This window comes from Hirundo rustica, chromosome 9 (genome assembly GCF_015227805.2).
Source record: "Hirundo rustica isolate bHirRus1 chromosome 9, bHirRus1.pri.v3, whole genome shotgun sequence".
Lineage (NCBI taxonomy): Eukaryota > Metazoa > Chordata > Aves > Passeriformes > Hirundinidae > Hirundo > Hirundo rustica.
Window position 1 is genome coordinate 18,485,196 of NC_053458.1, and position 17,461 is coordinate 18,502,656.

The 17,461-nt window shown below is 40.7% G+C and overlaps 1 long non-coding RNA gene across 1 annotated transcript; it reads right to left on the reverse strand.

The window, feature by feature from the left end:
* Positions 1-1,614: 1,614 nt before the first annotated feature.
* On the reverse strand, positions 1,615-17,190 carry LOC120756736 (uncharacterized). The gene is made up of 2 exons (XR_005702233.2): positions 16,883-17,190; positions 1,615-1,696 (listed from the first exon to the last, which is right to left on the reverse strand). It is a non-coding gene; the product is annotated as an uncharacterized LOC120756736 (long non-coding RNA).
* Between the last annotated feature and the right edge of the window lie 271 nt (positions 17,191-17,461).

Sequence of the window (17,461 nt, forward strand, 5' to 3'; positions counted from 1 at the left end):
GGCAAGGGTGGATTCACAGCTGAGCTTCAAAAGTTCTCCATAACTCTCACAAGGATCTAGACCTCCCTAATGGCCAGAAACTCTCAACAATGCAGTGAATTTCTGGGAAAAAAAATCGAAAAATGAATGTCTCCATTGTGCTCCTGCTATGGCAGCCACAAGAGCAGAGCCAATTGAACGAAGTGCAGCTTGCCCAAGGGACCAAAGAGCTGAACTGCTCCAAACCAAAGCAGGGCTCAGACAGTTCTGTATGGTCTGCTGCATCATCTTGGGGTTTGGTTTTCAAGTTAATCTAATTTGAAAAACCAAACCAATTCTCTCCTTTCTCCCAGTTACAGGCAGCAAAATGAAGGACCCAAATGAGATCACTGCTTTGGCCTCTGGTCTCAGCAGGCTGAGGAGGCTCAGTTATGGCTTGAGATCTTGCAATTCTCTTCTGCTCTTCCAGACACTTTTCTTTCCTAAAACACCAAAAAAACCCCTAAACTTGTAAATAGTTTCAAAGAACAAAACCATTTAAAACTATAATTTATAGTTGCATTTTGCTAAGTGCATGTATGCCCATCCCTTTGTTAATAGTATTTTATCTTTTATCATTTAAAGTTTTTGAAAATTAAATAGTTATTACTTTTTTTCAGAAATATTTCTATATGGAGCAGTCTGACAAAATACTAGGCTTCAGGCAGATATTCTGCATTCATCATGAAGAAATTTGAAGTCAGGGAGAATTTCATATACTTGGAATCAGATCATTGAAGGTGACTCTTGTTAGGAGCTTTTAGATGGAACTTCCTACTGTTGCTTTATGTTTTCTGTCTGCATCTTTTAAAGAGCACTTTAGAAAAAAAAAGTGCATTAAAGTTATACCTTACTAATTTTTAGGGAAGAGAACACAGGTGCTCTTTGGACTGGTCCAAGAGGGAAAAAAAAAAAAAAAAAGATAACAAAACCCCAAAAATCACTTCAGGAGAAAAGAATTTCAGCTCTTGAGAAGTAGGAATGGTGGTAAGACTGCCACCTGATATTTAAAATAACAAATTACACATCCTGATCTTTAACACCCTGGCAGCCAAACTAAGAACTAATATCAGTGGGAATCCAAACAGAAAGAATAAATGTTTAGACCAAGGTAGCAAAAGCTGAATGAGGAATGAAGCCTTGTGATTTTGTTGGGTGCTAGATTCCAAGTCAGCTATTTGGAATATTTTCTTTTTCCCCCTCTCTGCTAAAAACTTTTGTGTACAATGTAGAGTCATGGCATTCCTACTTCTGGATTTTACAATATGAGAAAATTTTGCTTCATTGTTCTTATTCCTAAGGCATGTTTAAATATTATGGACTCAAAATTTAACCTTAAAACAAAAATATGAAGTTGTCTCAGTCCTTACAACTTCACTTCTTTACTAGATTGCTTCATTTGCAAATTTGCCATGTAAAAGACAAAATGGCATTAAAATTATCACCAATGCCACATGGTAGAAATTAGTGAACAAAATCTCCCTGCTTTATCAGTAACAAGAACCAGTTTGAAGAACAGTACAGGAAGTGTATAAAATTCTCTCTTTACTGACTGTGTAGCACCACAATGTCCTGTTGATTTTCAGAAGCTACTCACATCATTTAATCTCCACATCACTGAGGAGAAGACATAATCTGATGTTTCCTTACTTGGGCATCCTGGCTTGTTGACTCTTCTCTAGACAGACAAAACCAAGGATGAGCACATTTCACATGTGAGTTTCATGCTCTGCAAGGAATGAAAGGTCAAAGGGTAGCAGGCAAAAGCTATTTGCCATTCAGTTCTAATTTCCCTCATAAATTATTAAACAATCCCTTATGCATTTCCATCTTTGATAGTCTTGTGGTATAAAGTGTAAGTCAATGGATAAGCTAATTGCAATAAGCAGAAGTGGTATTTAATGCACTGGACACTTTCAACAGCAAAGTAGTTCTAATTAGTGTTTCTAACTGATGTGACAGCAGTTTACAGAGCACCAAAATAGTTCCTCATTTGTCAAGTGGGTCCAAAGCTTATGGCAGCTTTCTGATCATCTCCCTTGCCGCAGGACCTGAAAGCACCTTCAAAAAGCTTTCTCTCATTGATCTTTAGTCAGATGCTGACTGAAAGGCACACAGCTTTGCCAGAAAGAAGATAGATAGATAGATGCTGTACCAGCATGAAAATGTCACTTACTTAATGAAAAAGGGTACCTGCTCCTAGCCCCTCTGTATGCGTGTATATGCACACAGAAACATATGCAAACCCAAACCCAGAGAGGCAGTGAAGAGGCATTTCTATTAAGTTTTGCATTTGACATGTGTGTGCAAAGGACCGTCTGCATAAACTCACCACATCAGATCTTACATAGCATATCCCTATACATAAACAAGTGACATCGCACAGCCTATGACTGAAACACAGAGATTTTCAAAATTTCATTTAGCAAGCTCTTCCCTCTAGATTTTTCATTGTTAGGCATGCAGTGCATCAAGTGAACTACATCATTAATTTCAAAATATCACAGTTTACTTTCTTTGTCTATGATTTCTTCTACTGTATCGATAGTTCAGCTATCATGCTGTTCTCTGAGGGCTGAGGGAGTAAATGATGGCACGTCAAGTAAAGAGCAAGTATTTGCTGAATACAGTGTCAAGAAAGTTCAGAACAGTTTTCCCTTTGTTGCACTTGTTTTACAGCCATCATTAAATTAAATATTGTGGTTAGTTATGGGATAAACTATGACATTTTCCTACATAGCTCAGACAACATTTAGAAGGGCACATAAAAACATTTATGAGACTTTAAAAATAGTTTTTAAATTCACTGCCAAGCAGGTTTGTCAAAAGCCACTCTTTACTGAAACACATGCCCTACATAGCAGGAGCTGTTCTAATCTGTTACAAGCAGGATTATTCGATGGTACCATGCGTGTACCACAACCTTACTTGGATGCTGGAGATGCAGCACTCCCTGTGATTCTTGTTCCAAACATCTCCCAACTTCTCAAAATGAAGATACACAAAGAACTTTAAGAGAACAGCCAAGTGGTAGGCACATCCAGGCTGCTCATCTCTGTAGTGCCTGGTCAGCACTGGCTTCTGACCAGGTACCTTGGGTTCTGGGGCTGTTCTGGCCATCAAACCTCTGGAGCATCCTTGCCCTGCGTGTTCCACCAGAAGCCCTTTTTAGCTAGGTCTCTCGGGAACAGTGCTGAAAAGCCAGCAGATATTTCAGGAGTGCTAAGCAGAGCCTCCACCAGTCCATTAAGGGAGATTTAGAACTACTTTTGTCTCCGTGCCTTATCGAGGGATAAGGCAGTTCCACTGTTCAGCCTATTTACTTCCTTAAAATAAAAGCTAAATTGAAAATGCATTTCTTGTACCATATAGGGGTTAAAACAGTAAGAACGGAATACTAATGGAAAAAGGTTTCAGTTATTCTTTTCCTTGAGAAGCAAAAGAGATCTTCACTACACATTTCATATGCAGATTCAATCCTGAAAGGGCAACTACTCCTTCCAGAGTCAGTAGACTTAGTATCTAGAAATGGAGAACTAAAGAAACACCCCCCGCTGCATTTTATTTCAGCACACCCAGTAGTTTTATTTCAGCATTTTTTCAGTCCCAAAGGCATGGTGGAATAAGGAGCTATTTGGCTGATGTCAACACTCCTTTCTCTCCCAAGGCTTATACCCAGCCTGAAAATAAAAAACCGAAACAAAAAACCCAAACAAGATCCATTGCTACTATAAAGGGCTTTGAAGCAAGCATGATGGACACACAAAGATGACCAGGTGATAATTAAGCCCACTGTCCTAGGAGGTGATCACTCCCTCCCTCTAAAGTGTATCTCAGCAGATATTCCATAGCTTTTAAACACTCAGTTTGACCAGCTGAAACAACAGTGTCCTTTCAAGTCAGTCATGGAGGCTGCTACTCACAAATCTCTCCACAGCCCATAAAAGTGTGTGGAAGGCGATATCACTTAGTGCAGCACAGGCAATTAGGAATATGGAAGGGACTGGGTCAGAACACAAGTCAGAAATAATAGAGAGGATGCACTAATTGGAGAAGCTTTTTATTTTATTAGTGCTTCCATGTCAAATTAGTCAAATGTCTCAGGCACTTACCGAGTGGGTGAGCTATGAATGCCGTGTGCCTGCCCAGCACAAAGCCACGTGCAGCCTCCCATCTCACTACCTGTATTTCCTTTTTTCTGCTTTCTGGCTTCAGAACTCTGCCTCTCATGCCGTACCAGCCTGCATCAGCCTGGCCACCTTTCAAAGCAGATGACCTGGTTCACAAATGGTTAACAGTATTTGATTAAGGCACTCATTAAGCCAAATCTTAGGTACCAGACCCCACTGGCTTTACAGTCTAGCTTCACTGCAGTGCAAGGGAGGCAGTGCATCCTTAAATCCATAGTGCTGCAAAAATCTGCCTGCCCTCTGAATGTTCTATGATAAGAGACAAAATCAGTGAAATACTTCAATGAATGACAGCCCAATAGCCAAATTACAAGGCAAAAACTTGGTCTGAGCCAAGTGAGCATGGAAACACCTAAACCACAGCACAGGTTCCTGAGAGAGGCAGAAGAGCTAGAGGCGCAGTCCGTGGTTTACCAGTAAAGAATTTGCATTTGCACCGGTTTGCTCTAATTTAAGGCATTTTCACACTGGCTTTCAGGCTAGGCAGAGGATTATCAGCACCCCTTCTTCCCTTTGAAATTCTCATACCAATTTTCTAAAAATGATTCCGAATACTATGCAGCTTTGTTTAGATTAAAAACCTTTGCTGGAAAACTTGCTTTGCATGGAAGTGCACTCTCAGCTGCTGCAAAAAGCAGATAGATAATGGGTGATGGAATGGGAGAGCTTCTTTCAGTTTTCATTGCTCTTGCTTATTGTTTCCCAAAAGGTTTTGCATCACAGGACAGGAGCAGCCAAAGCATCATCATTTTACCTCAGTTTACAACACTGTCTTAGAGAGACCCCTGTGTCATGGGGTGACTCATAGAATCACTGCTGTGTAACTTTTGTCTTGCATGCTTTGAAAACTGTTACTGTGTTTAGGTCTCTGACCTCTCTTCCAAGTCCCTGTCTTAATTTGCTCTTGTATTTTCGTTTCTGTTATTTGATCCACTTATTGACTTTTTTCCTCTGATGCCATTTTATGTTGCCCTAGCAAGCCTTCCTATCCTTTTATCAACTAATGTCCTATACTTTCACACTAATTTTTTACTAAACAATAGCTCTCCAGTTTCTTTTGTAGGTCTAGATCTGTTATGAATATTAATAGCTTCTTGCAAGCTCTATTTGTGGGATAGTGCTGGTCTTTGATCTGTGGCTTCTCCTTGAATACACTAGCATCTCTGCAATTGGGTTTTGGGTGGCTTTTATGTTTTCCTACCAGATTCCTTTCTTCGTTTCCACCTTTTGCTTTTATTGCAGAGTTGGAAGCTGTGGAAGACCTTTAAGCATTTTCCTTTATTAAGTAAGCCCTCTCATACTGGCACAGTCCATGGCGATTTCAGCCCTCATTGTGGACTATTTCTGTACATTCCCTAAAGGCATCAAGCCATTCAGGTGGGAGCATGTAATTTGTTTTGTAGTGTAGGATTCCTGCCATGCCTATATGTATTTAGACCACAGGCAAACCAATAAAGTTGTCATAGAAACAAAGCATTTCATGAATAAATCAATTCATAACAAACTTGTAAACTTAGAAGAATCCACTGTGCTTCAGCAACACATCTATTATATAGAAACACTAATCATGGTTGTAATGAATAACATACATATTCTACACGTGCCCATTTTTTTTAGTCCTGTTGGGCATCTTATAAATATTAAGTCTTGCCTGTATGTTGTGCACATCTCCACAGCAAGAAAAGACAGAAGTGGATGCTTGCATGATAATGTATCAGCAGGAATTTTTCTATTTCTTTTTTGATGTGTGAGGCAGAGGTTCAGTAAACTCTGAATGCCTTTTTTACATGCCAGTGAGGATTGAAAGTAGCAGTGCAGTAATTCTTTTTCTAGTCACAGACAACTTAATAGGACTTCATCCACTCTTCATATAATTATAAAAAAGCCCAGACAATGAGAGCCTGATAAAAGAAGTAGATAATATTGCTGAGAGCTAATAATACAAGCATAAGTTCACAAGCTGAGAAAATCCTACCTTCTTTTTCTCCGGTTTGATCTCAGTGAAATACGTGCATCTGTGGTGGAAATACTTCTAGAATTGATCATAATACAGTATCAAAACTTCACTTTTCACATCCTGCTTTCACTAGCACCTAGGTGAAATGGGTGCAAAATATTACCTGACAGACCCAGGACTCTGTTTGCCCGCGGGGGAACGGCAGGCCAAACAGGACAGAGATTTTCTGGAGTCTCAGTCTAACAGTCCCCTGATTTCAAACGAATTGTCATGCAGGGAGGTAGCACTTGTGAGTTGTGCATGTTTGAACTCTCAGCTGCCAATGCAAAGCCAATGGAGAGATTTCCAAGTACGCCTGTGAGAAACGTGCCTACAAACAAGGTGAAGGAAAAGGAGTGCACTATGCAGAGGAATAGCACATTATTAAAGAAAAATGGTTAGCATTCAAATTGAGAGGCTGGGTGTCTTCTCAGTGATAGATACACATGATTGAAACACGGTCCATACAACGACAGCCTTATGGGGCCCCTCCACAGGGGCTCCCAAAGGCCAGAGCAGGTCCCTCCCCAGCACCAGACCTCCTTTTCAGCCTCTGCAAAGGAAGGGCCAGGCTGAGGTTTCTGTTACAGTGAAATATCTTTCTGCCTTCTCCATGCAACAGCACTTGCAGAAAAAGAGATGGATAAAAGTCTTAAGTACCTATCCCAGATAACATGTGTGTGAATAACAAATTGCTAACACAGATTGGTAGCAAGATATGTTATACGTGGCACGTGAATCAGCCAGATGCAAGGTGGAGTCTCATTCTACTGATCCCAATAATTAAGCAGTAGGTTATTAGTTAAATATTGGTCATTAACCCATTAATATTATGTAAACTTGATCACAAATACCTTTAACTGTACACCTACATCTCACTTCAAGGAGTGAAACAGCAAGGGAAACAAATTGGAGAAACAGATTTTGTAACAACAAGTTCAAAAATGTCTCCTTTCTTTGGAAGTAATTTAAGTACCTTTTCTAGTTCTCTAGAATATTCATTATTTGCCTTGCAGTTAAGAAAATTCCAAGTATTTATTTTATTATACCTTAGATACTTACAGGAAACAAAGAAGAACTCTAAAAAGAAAACTTCACAACACATTTAGGTGGCCCATTTCTCTGCAGAATTTTCCCCTACTCACAATTGGAAGGCTGCAAATAAAGAACTTGGCTTGCAGACACATGATGCAGGATGGGCAATGTTTGTGTTGCCTCTGCACAAGACCAAAGCTGTCACTGAGTTAGTGCTGTCCAGGAATATGCTATAGGAACCACAGCTCAAAAGCAAAAGTCATCTGCTTTCAAATTCACAGAGCCTTCTTTTAACTACATATTTTACAGATATGTTATTTCCATAGAACAATACATTACCCAGTAATTAGGTTCATTTATGAAATCAAATCAAGGCTTGTCTACATTTCTGCTGGGTAATGTACTTCACAAACAATCCTCTCTCCTGGCTCCTCTGATTATTTTATGATTCCTCTTGCTTCTTGTCAGTACAGATTAAAGGTAACACATACAGCTGGGAACAAACAATCTTCCAGCAATAGCATTTTGTTTTCCTTAATAATTAACAAGTGCTGCTGACTAACCTTCCAGTATAAAATGTGCACCTTATCGAAAGGGAGCGGACACAGGTTAGAACAGCTCACTTGGGATATCAAAATAAGAAGTGTGATTAAATCATTAAAGATTTAGAGGTTGACATTAAGGGATGAAAGGTGGAATTACTGTAAATATAAAACTGTTCAGCATTAAATGGAATGTGTTACACTTGAAACAGTCTTTCAAAGTGCTAACATTTCAGCATTAATTATTAATAGAAACTGACAGCTCATTTTTAATTTGAGCCTAATGACAAGGTTCCTTAAGAGATAAATACAACACACTGGCTCAGAGGGTTTGTGTATCTTTTGAAAGGCTCTCTAGGTTGTCTAGATCTGAATCTGAAAATTCCTCATAAGATATCAGTCTGTCCACAGAAGTAAAAGAAAAAGCTCCAACAATTCAATGAGTACCAGCCCTCCCTTTGGAGATACCTGCCCCACATCAGCAGAGTGCCACAGGCAGCATTGCCCCCCTCTGCTACACATACAGATGGGCATGGGAAAAGTCTCAAGGGTGCACCACCAGCCTTTCATCACCCCCTTCCCCACCAGACAAGCTTTGGAAAATGTGTGTTTAGTTTTCTGAGTGCTTTTCTTATCAGACCACAAACATCATGTTCACCCGTCACTAATCACATAATGTCTTTGGAGCAATTACCCATCTCCTTTCCCTATTTGTCATAATTTTGAGTTATGTCACCAAAACAATGAGTTTTAGGACCCAGTCTCCATCACTCAGGAGTTAAGTCACTGCCATCAGGGATTAGGAGGACAAGACATACATCACAAACAAGGAAGACACATACTCCAAAAAGAAAGTACAGGACCACAGGTCAGGCCAGGCAGAAGGACCTTTGGTAAAAACTGCTGTTTCTGCATCACCTCCACTGATCCAAATAAACTTTTGAAGTCTCAGCTATCAATAAAAATACCATTATTATATTTCTGCAATTGAAACTTGAACTAAAATATTCAATGAAAAAAAAATGCATTTTAGATCTGAAACAGGATCTATTCAATGATATCTATATTACATAAAGCACATTAAATGTTTTGTAACTCAAAATATTTGTAGGAGCAGCTCAGCTGGTCCTTTGGGACACTACAACTCTCCTAGGAGTGTGAAGTTCTAAATAATCCGTCGGAATGGGGGTCAAACTTGGCTTGCTAGATTTGGCAGGTGTAAAGGCTCGTGAGTGACAGTGCACTTCCTTCCAGCCATGCAAACAAGCTGCAGCGAGGAGGCTGACTGAAGATATATTGCCATTGCATTCCTACAGGGAGGTGGGAAATGGGGGAGATGGAAAGAAAGCGTGGATGGGGCAAGTAGTGGGCAAAATAAAAAGAAAGAAAACAAACACCCCATGTTTTAGGATATGGCTGAGAAAAATTTCAGTAGAAAGCAGAAGGTACATGCTGATAGTTTTATCTGCTCTTACTGACATTCAGAATTCCTCAGGGACTGGAAAGAAACGAGGCAGTTTGCAAGCTGGGCTTTCACTGTGCACAAGCCTGTCTCACAATATGATAGGAATTAACTTGTGTCTACAAAAAGGCAATATTTGGCAAAGAAGGGCACTGAGGCCGTGAGGCTGTCAAATTAAAGGACATTCAGAGAAGAAAAGCTCTCATATACTGGCTTAATTCAAGCATCAGGATAAAGGAAGGGTAAATAAGGGTAATAAAGAGGAAGTAAGAAATCACTGCTTGAGAATATGCTGTGATTTCACTGCAAAGCCTGCTGATGTGAATATTTTGGGGCTTGGCTTTTCTGTTTACTCTGTGCTTTTGTTTGGCTTCAAAGGCATTTGTGCTAGAAGTAGCATGTTAGGAGGATCAAAGTTACAAGATGACTTCTGGGAAAAACATTTATATAAAACACTCAGAACCTGACTTCTGGTGCTATCTTGGAGTTAGTGTTCACTGAGTTGCTTTTTGGCACACACAGTTCCTATAGCTTATAGGAAATCTGATGAAATCAGATGTGTTCCCCATCAGTGTCAAACAATCTAACTGTACTTGCTCATGGTAATGTCCAAGTATTGGATCTGGAGTAATTAAAAATAACATTTGGAAAGCAAGTATTTTGGGTTTTTTTAAGCTGTTTTACAGAGATTTTGCATGATCTCTGCCCATAACTAAACACCTGTATTCTGGAAAGTGGAAAAGCTGAGCTAAGAAATGCTTTTCAGTTTATATACAAAATAAAATTGCTAAATTCACCTAAATGAACCATTTAAAGCAAATTGCTTTCCCAGTACTACTCAGGACTATTTGCCATTTAGGAGTTGTTAGAGAAGTATGAAACATACCTAATGAAATACACAGCCATACAAAAGTCAAGGCTTTTTTTACAAGTCATTCTGTAATGAAAGATGAGGCATTTTCTTGTAAAAATGTTGCCAGTGTGTATATTTCTAAAGCATATTAAGAAATGTACAATCAGAAGCAGCATGCTGTTCTACCTTCTGCTCATTTCCTTGAAAAAGTTCCTGTCACAAATAGAAATGGTATCTGAAAAGACCCAGAGAGTGCATCTTTTCTAGGAAAAAGAAAAGATTTCCTCTTCATTTGAAGATCTGATTCCAGGGATGACAAGGCAGTTTGCAATTTCAGCATGTCTCCCGATTTTTATAAAAGAGAGGAACAACAGCTTCAAAGGCCCAGCTCCCAAGTCTGAAACCCTTTTGTAAATTCATCTCGACTCCTAAGTATCTGCTTTAATAAGCTGGTGTCAATACATGCATTACACTTGTACATATGAAGGTCACATATCGGTCTGATTGTTGTCCTGACAGCCTCATCCCACTCCAGCTTTCCCAGAGCCTTCTGTGTTCCCTCCCTTGTGTTTTACAGTCACAAACCTACACTGCAGGCTTCCTGTGTCCCAGCAAAGGCAGCTCCCCTACACCAGGGGAACAACCGTGTTCTGTGCCATGTTTGGAGGCTGCTCATACAACAGTACATGTCAGTATTTTCACTAGCTGCAAGACAGGATTTAATTTGCAGCTTGGCCACAACAGATGCACACCACACAGAAAAAGCTGTAATACACTACCTACACATACTTCTTCGAGGCTACACAGCCTTCTTCTGCACCAAGTATACACATCCCATTTTATGACATTTCAAGTAAGGGCAGCAAGTGTTGATATCACACATCTCAGTACGTCAGAGCCCTATGACACCCTCTCAAGGGCTTTGAAACTAGCAATGTATACTGCACATGATCTGCCTTGCATGCAGACCAGAAAGGGTTCCATATTTCCCACCTCTCCTTCCCGCTTCCTAACTTCACAACCACCTCAACTGAGCATCTATAGAAAACAAAAAAGACAAACAGACAAAAGAAATCACGAACTTTACTCGTAGTTTAGCAACAAACCTTGGCTGGCAGAGACCTGAGCCACCATATAGGACAGATTACCACTAGCAATTCTCACGTATACCTAAAGGTTAATGATTTATGCAAGGATTTTAGAAGACAACAGCAGCTCTAAGCTCACAAATAAAAATATTTTATTTTCTAACAATATATTCATCAATAAAACAAATGTAAAGCATCATTCTAAAAACACAAAGCATTGTTTCAAGATTTCTTATTTTTCAGTGAGATACTCTCCTGGGGTTTTGTTTTGTTTTCTGTCTGCAGTGAGTTTCCAAAAGTGGTAGAAGGGCCTCAGTAACTATCTCCTGGCTTGCACTCCACAGTCCCCACTCAAGGCCAGCCCTTCAGCCAGGACAAACCTGAGCTACAGCCCCTGATGTCACTGGAGTTTTTCTGCTGTGCTGCAGATGGGCCCTGGCTCCTGCAGCTCTCATGTACATGATAGCCCTTCCAGTACATGATGCTTTATGGAGGCAGCATTCATGCAAACACGACTCCTTGCTCTTTGAAAGGCAGACCTCTCCTACAGCCTAACACCGACAACTTGTACACCCGAAGGAACCATGCTGAAATGGCACCAGGAAATTTTTTTATTACTGTTTCATCTTGTCAAGACTGGAAGATTAGAAGGTGCGCATTTTTGAAGTGGCATACAAAGGGTGGAGTAGTGGGAGTTTAGGAGGCTCTGCCAAGGAAGAAGAATGCAAGCTGCATGTTTGGAGCACTTGGCAATAGGCCCTGCAAGTCTCTCGACATGGGGAAGGAGGAGGAGATGGAACCAAAGCAAACAAGACAAGTCTGAGCCTTGGAGATAGGCAGGGAGGGGCACAAAGCTCTAGCCAGGGAGAAAAGGCAAGAAGCTAAGTTCACCTGCCATGTTGAAGGACAAGAGTACATCAATGGGAAATGTCTTGGAGACAGCTGAAGCACTGAAATTTGGGGGTAAAAAATAAATTAAGATAGGACCTATCAAATAGGTGCAGAGGTTAAATCACATAAGAGGAGCTGGTAAGGCAGAGAACCACAAAAATCAATAAAACAGAGTTTAGGAGGAAAGATGCTGCTTATAGCAATGCTGACTGGAAAAAAATTGAATGGGACAATGAAAACCAAGGTAAAGAAAAGTAAATGTGAATCCCTGCATAAATTGGAAATCCTAGTACATATCCTCCTGGAGAGCTGAGACAAAAGCCAGCTCAGGTAGTGTAAGCTGGCACAGCTCCACTAAAAGGCAAGGCTACCTTTCCCATCACCAAGTCAGCCTTCTCCAGGCTCCTTGTGCACTGTCCCTCAGTACTTTATTAACTATATCGCATATGTGCAGGCATACAAGGCTAACAGAGTGGTCTCACCATCAGCCTTAAGAAGTGCCATAAATTGTATTTGAGATAGGTAGCAGAAGTGGCATAAAAATACGAATATTGACTTTTATCCATTACTGACAGACACTCCCATAAAGAAAAAAAAACTAAGGAGGCTTATTGTGTAATTGTTCAACACAATGATTTACTGCGCAATTCTGCAAAGCTTATCGTGTAACTCATTGTGAAACTCTCTGATTTACTGTGAACACAGCAGAGCTTATCACAATGCTTCTGTGGGAAAGACTTGGCACCAGCTTGGGATAGGGTTTCACAGATCATTAATGATGACTGACAGGTTCATTTCAAATGAGTTATAAAAGTTCACTGTACAAAATTATCATGCTTTGTGATACTCAGTATTTTAACATCAGTGCTGTATAAACATTCCTTACCACCAAGAAATTATTGAACAAGAACATATAATACTGGCTTGGTTTACATTTCTCTCATGTTATATATATTATCAACAGAGTCAACCTTCACCTTTTCATGGTCTATACATGAAAAATGGAAACACTTCACTTTTTCTTCAGATTGGACTGCGTGAGATATGTACAACCCTTCAACCCAATTATGAAAAGCTAAATGCTCTCAGTTTGGGTAAAATATTTTCAAAATCGTAAATCTTATCGTAAATTTTATAATGGGAGACACATTTATAAAATACTAAGTGTGTGTCTGACATGTCAGATAAAGTCCAGCATGAAAATAATGTAAATTCCACTTAGCCAAATGTTCACCTGGTTTTCTTTTTGCTTGGCTGGGCATATTAAACTTGAACAAATAGGATAAATGTGATTTTAGTGGAATTCCTATGCTTGAGGCAGTCCTGACAAAACTGGAATCAGGTGTTGTAAGTGGGGAGGTACCATCAGGTTTGTGTGGCTCTGAACCCATGCCATGCTAGAACCACACAGAAACAGCAAGTTTGCCTTTCTTTACAAAGTCTGAAAAGGAATGGATGAAAATACCACTTCAATTACATGGACAATCTGTTGAAAGTTAAATGCAAAACTGAAGAGGCCATCCAGCAGGTACCACCAGTTCAGGCCAATTCACTGTCAAATCTCACATACAGCACAAAACTGACTACTTGCTGAAGCCCTTCACACAGGCCAACAGCGATTTTAAACATCCATTTCCCCCTTCCCCATCTTTTAAACAGTAAAACTGGGCTTTACAGATCAAGCCTTCATCTCATGTGGCCACACTACAAATTGCACGTTATTCTACCATGGAAAAGCTCATACATTAATATTTTTATCCTAAGTAAAGGGAAGATCAGGAAATGCTTAATGCCCAGTTTATTTACAATAGTCCAGTGCACATCATTGTACAGCACAGCCAGGTGACCTTTCCTTGTGTTGTTCAAACAGGTGGATGCCAAGACTTGCTTTCCTTACAATGGACAAAAGCCAAAGCTGTTGCAGTCCTCCAGTGGCGTTCAGTGCTGTAAAGACGCCCAGCTCAGCCCCCAGTGTATCACGGCAGGCTGCCCTTCCCACTCCTACCAGAGCAGCCTTAAAGGAAGCAAAATACAACCCTGAGGACAAATCAAATGTCCCCATCAAGATGGGCCTGTGCAAATCTCTCACTCTTAAACCCTGTTCAGTGTTGATACGAAAAAGATACAAGTGTGGCTCTGCTGCCCTAGCTGTGACCATTCGTACTCAGTCAGGTGTAGACTTGGTAAAAACAGGCTGTGAAACTGCAGCTGAAAATGGCAGCTTGGATACATCTCGAACTACTCTGTGCTTCTGGAGAAGGGTTTGTTTAGGTAGCCCCATTAACAGCCCACAGCTCTTCAGGCAGTGGGATGAGGGGAAGAGCAAAAGCATGCTGGTGCCATGGAGACTCACACAACTCCAGTACCATGGCAAAGAGCAAGTTTCTTTTACAAACAAGATGAATTCACACTAAGGTGTTTTTGGATCACACTGAGTTAGCCACGACCACAAGAGGAGTCTTAAAGCAATCTGTTTCTAAAAGGACCCACCCAGTTTTCATTGTTCCTGTTGCAAAAAAGCGTTTAAACACATTTTGCATTGTTACAAGAACACTGAGCCAGCATAGCCAAAGAACTGCCTCAGCTTTCGCTTTTCAATGAATCAGTGATTTACTTCCATTACTTATACTGGAAAACAGCAGGATTTCTAACTCCCGTAATTAATTTTCAATACTGTAGAAGACTGAGCACCTGATTCACTGACTACAAAGGGACCAGAGCACATGTTTCAGTTTAAGCATGTGACAAACTGTTTCAAGTAATCGGGGCGAAGGAAGTGTGCAGTGGCATCTGCTGTAGGTGCTTCCACAGCATCATTTTCCTCCTCATCTGCTAACATGAATCAGTGCTATCTTGCCACTGGACTGGCTGACCTATTAAAAATGTATCTGGACATACAGCTGTACCCTGTGATATACAGTTAGCACTGTTCCGTCAGATTGATTTAGAGAAAGGAATATGCTTATCTGGAAAGGTAAAATTCACAAGGCAGAAAAGGAACAGCTGGCAAGTCTTAAAGACAAAGGGGAGGCTCTCTTCAGACACTTTTCTTGTATAATTTATGCTGTAGACATTTTACTCTGTCTAATTGCCCCATTTCAATCTAATGTCAGTTAATCAATGACTTCTGCATAGCATGGAGGTGAACCCTGGATGAAGAACAAACGCATAAATTTGGTCTGCCTTTTTGCAGGCTCTACTTACAGTGCCTCATCTTTTGCATTTGCTTTCTGGAATTGAAATTTCTTCTCTTTTGACTCATCCCCAGCAAACACCCACGCTCTCCCTCTTTTGAGTCACAGCGTTTTTGTATTTTTAAATCATGATTACACTTCTGTAAAATGTAGATTTCTGAAGTATCTCACCACTGCTTTTTACTATTGTTGTTTTATTATTCTGTTATTTTTATTTGGAAGGTTGGCTTCTCAAGCCTCTCCAGGTGGTAAGATCTCAGATATATCATGAAACAAACATCGTGACTTTTTGCATTGCTTCTAAAGTCCTGATTTCATGCCTTTCTTTCCCTTACTCAATATATTCAAACATACTTTTAAAACGAGAACGTATTATCCCAAGTACTTGGAGGGACCCACAGGTTTTTTTTAATCTTCCAGGCTAATCTATGTAAAGCAGTTGGAAACAAAAAATATTCAGAGATTATGCCAATCACACCCCACATGTAAAGGATCTGATCTGGCAGGTGCTCCACTCTATGACTTTGTGGGATGAAGCCCATATTCTTCTGTTACCTCCACACTAATACTACATTTAAACAGACACACATACAAATACACTTGTAGATATCCTGGAGGAAAACCCTACACCTATCCCACAGAAGCAGATTCTTGCTTCTCCTTCAAACTTGCCCTATCAGAATCCAGCAAAATAAATAGAGACTGTTTCATATTTTTTAATGAAAACTGGAAAACCTGCCCAAGCAGTAGCTTAACTGAGTGTAAGGTTTGAAACTTGTAGGTAGCTATCCTCTGTCCTCCTGGAGGCCAGATAAACCTGGTATGGAGTTGGACAAAAATATAGGAAAACCATTGAAGTTTCCCATATTTTTTTCTAAATGGTGGAGAAATGTAATATAAGATGCTTTATCCCTTTTCTTTAAACGGCCTACACACGCAAGTTGTTCCACTAAATATATGAAACAGTGCCCCAGGTTTCTTAAGAGCTGCATGTTTATTGAGGAGGTATTTTGGAGAATTTTAACTTGATCCATCCCGCAGCAAATAACCGTAGTTCTTCTCTTGAAGCAATCCAGGAAATTTGGATCAACTCATTATCTAACACTCCCTCCCAAAAAAACCAAGCTAAGGCAAATCCTCCAGCTTCTTCTCTGCTCCCAAGAACCACCACCTCAAGTCTTCTACCACTGCCTGCACAAAACACATGCCAGGAGGCTTGCAGTTTGATTTACAAAATTCTTGAACAATAGCTTGGGTTTGCACAGAATAGGTAGGCACAAGACCAGGCAGGTGAGCAAGCACTGATTACCACAGAAACCTGTTGGCTGCATAGATCAAAGGAGAGCAAAACCTCAGCTGCAGCTGTGTCAGCTCAGCTTCCACCAGCTGCATCCCTGCAGGAGCTGCAGCCCCTGTCCCCATGTCTCTGAGGAAAAATCTGGAACGCTAGATCTGAAAAGCAATTGCAGAAAAATTGCTCCAAGATATCCAATTTAGCTACTTTTTTTATTCTCCTGAGAAATCTTGCCTTTCTAATATGAAATAGGTTATAGAGACATGGGGCAGGGGAGATTCCTCCAAGTTAAGTAAATTCCATTAAAGTATTTACTTACCTCAACTAACCCACAACTTCTTCCAGCAGGACAGGGAGGCAGGATCAGGACCAGGCACAAAACAGCTGGTGGGGAGAGCAGGGCAGCTTCAACCACAAGTCCCAACATCAGGCACATTCACAGCAACGACACAGGCCTGGGGGCCAAGCTCAGGGGAGAGCCGGCAGGGCAGGGCAGGGTCAGAACCAGACACACTCCACAGACTGCCACACTGACAGGACAGCTCTGCCACCAAGCCTGGAGACCCAGACACAGGCCAGAGGCCACAGCAGCAGCGTGCACACCCCAGGAGCTGGAGACAGCAGCCCGACAGCACGGGTGAGAAACAGAGAGTGCAAAGGGCTGAGCTTAAATCCCGAGTCCTGGGAGGGCGTGGGATGCCCCAGGTGAGGCTGGTCAAGGGCATCAACACCTATCAGTGCCTCAGGGCACCTGACACCTCATTTATAGCTCAATTCATTCCTGTCCACATTTACAGCAAAATGCGGGGTTAGACTGCATTATATCACCTGCTTAAAAAAAACAACAACAACAACAACAAAAAAAACCAACAAAAACAAAAAACCACAACCATCACCC